We start from the raw sequence: 3,088 nt of genomic DNA on the forward strand, positions 1-3,088 counted from the left end.
GCCTCAACCCCCAAAACCCCCCCAACATTAGCCCCAAAGCGCCACAAGGCCCGATCCAAGGACCCCCACCCAAACTATGTGATGAAGCCGATTAAAGGAGCCCAGATAGATTTATCTGATGTATCCGCAGATGCTGTCTCAAGACTCATGTGATCTAATAAGAGATTCCTATACTGATTGACACTAAGGGCATTTTTATTTGTCCAATTCAAAAGTACCGTTTTCTTTGCGATACATGGGGCAGTGAAGATGATGTGAGATGTGTTTTTCTCTAAAGTAACATCATCTAAGATAGCCAATAAGCAAACAGACGGAGATAGTGTGATATTACATTTCAGACATTTAGACAAGTCTTCACTAGTCTGGCCCAGAACCTCTGAACAGGTGGACAGAACCAGAATGCATGGATATAATTGTCAGGTGTGTTGTCTGTGCACTGTGAGCAGGTATTAGATGACGCAAATCCCATCTTGAACATTCGCTGACCTGTATAATGTACTCTATGAAGGATTTTATATTGTATTAGTTGTAAAWTAGGATTTCTAGTCATTTTAAATGTTTTAAGCATAATTGGGACCAGATGTTTTAAAGCTGACAGATAAATCCGTTTCCCATTTTACAATTGGCAATGATATTGAATCACCTATTCTAGACAATTTCTTATATATTTTGGAAAGCAATGTAGGTGATCTAAGGTGAAGGAACTCCAATACGCTTACTAATGTTTCTAACAGTGTTTTATTAAGCTTAAATTTCTTTTTTACTATAGACTTAATTTGTTCATATTCTAAGAAATACTTCTTATCGATGCCACGTTGTATCATTAATTTGTTAAATGGAATAAAGTCTTCACCTTCATATATATGTTCCAAACGATCAATTCCTTTACTCTTCCAACCTGAAAAGTTTAACATATTATTCTGTTGTAGTATGTCAGGATTGTTCCAGATGGGTGTTTGTCTGCAAGGGATTAGTGAAGACTTTGTCATTTTAAGAAACTCCCACCATGCTGCCAGAGATGAGCTGATATTGATGCTTTTAAAGCACTCATGTTTTTTTATATTAGTGCTAATAAATGAAGATCTGAAATCTTAATGTCATGGCATAAAGTTTGTTCTACGTATATCTAGCCAAGATTCATCTAACGGATTAGGATTTAACCACTTTAAGATGTATTGTAGCCGGTTGGCTAAAAAGTATTGGTAAAAGTTAGGAAGCTCTAGCCCTCCTGTATCCTTAGTTTTCTAAGTCACTGCAGCTCCTGAGCTACATCAGACTTCTTCATCCTGTTCAGCATTGGGTGAGCCTCCATGGTCTTCAGAGCTGCTTCAGAGAACTGTCCTGCAGGAACCTGTCTGCAGCAGTGTAGTTCTGATCAAATGCTTGTGAATGGCTCAAGATGTCACAAACCTAAAACAATAAATGCACAAATTTAATTCAATGTGGAGATTGGCTACAAGTGAGCTTTCTAATCTAGAGAACAATTAATGTTATTTTAATAGCAACAAATTGTTGCACCTCTAAGGTAAACTAATTAATTATATTTTTATTTTAAAAATATATTCATTTTATTAAAAAACAAAAACTATGCACAACAGAAGAAAAAATATAAATAAAATGAAAGGCATCAGAAAGAAGAAAAATATCTTCCAATATCTTGCCCCCTTCTAAGAATAAATTCAAACAATACTAATTTATTAAAAAAAACTAAACAGAAAAAATAAAAAATATCTTTATATTATATTAAGTTATGTTCACCATTACATTATATGCTGCTCAAATATAAAGGGAACACTAACACAATCTAACTACACCACGTTTTTGCTCAATTTTTTTATGTTGGGCTTATCAGGTCCAAGCTACTTCACTTTAAGTTTCTCCTCATATGTTCTGCTTTGAAAAGGTTTAGATAAAAGGGACTTACAGTGTTGTCTTCTCCTTCATTTCTCATTTGTTGGTCTCCAAAATCCACCTCGTATTGCCCTGCCGGCTGCCGCCTTATGACGTTGAGTTGTCGACACAGGTGGACCCTCCCACTACCGGTGTGTGTTCACAGGTCAGCTGCGAACACAGGCCACCCTTTTCTTTTGCATTGAGGACTTACTGCGCATGACTAAAATCTTCACGAGTCATCTATAGGAAACTGGGGCGGTGAACACAACGTGAACCGGAAGTGACTCGCATGAAAACGCTCATGAGTAAAATGGAAGTTTACACATCAATAATTATAAATTATTTATTTTTGCTTTATATAAAACATATATACAATAGTTTGTTGGACCTTTTGTATTATTTTCTTTTGTTATTTTCTTTTATTTAATTTTTGTGTACCAAAAATAGAGGGGGGAGGCGAACATGCTCCCCCTATTGACCAGCCGCCACCGCATAGGAAGACAAGGGCCAGGCTAGCAATCTGCTGCTGGTTTGATAAAGAGAAAGGACTCAGCAGGTGTGAGCTACTTGAATAGTGGAAGATTATTCAAAATAACAGAGAATAAATTCAATTATGAGTTTCTCGTGTCACACCATTTCTAATAAGGTGAACTGCTGAGATATTGAATTCTACATAGGAAAAGAAACATTTTAAATGAACCTCTTCTATTGCACTGAAGCTGACCATGAGCATTGCAGCTGGAATGAGAAGAAACATGCTTCCACTTAAGCCTTATCACAGTTTTATATCAATGTATTCTAGATACTACAACAGTTTCTCAGAAAATTAGATTATTACATAAAACCAACTTCTACGCAACCTGTTATTGGTTACCAATAAAGTAGTCTACGGTGTTAAAAAAAATTATAAGGTCAACTTATTTCATCACTGCTAAATAAAATAAATTTTGATTTAAGTTTGTTTTGTTCCGCTCCTGTAAAGGTTATTTTGAGTCAATTACATTTTTCTTTCACAGAAGCTATACTTAATATCTAAGAAATAAGTCTATGGGATAAATCTTGTGACAGCAGGAAATAAATTTGAATTGCTCAAATTGAATTTTTATGTGTATAGTTTGAAATTGAATGCATTGGTTTGAAAATTAATTTTACTAAATTGAAACTGAATTTAATGATTTGAAACTGAATTTAAAGT

This window comes from Austrofundulus limnaeus, unplaced genomic scaffold, assembly GCF_001266775.1.
Source record: "Austrofundulus limnaeus strain Quisiro unplaced genomic scaffold, Austrofundulus_limnaeus-1.0 Scaffold243, whole genome shotgun sequence".
In the NCBI taxonomy this organism is placed as follows: Eukaryota; Metazoa; Chordata; class Actinopteri; order Cyprinodontiformes; family Rivulidae; genus Austrofundulus; species Austrofundulus limnaeus.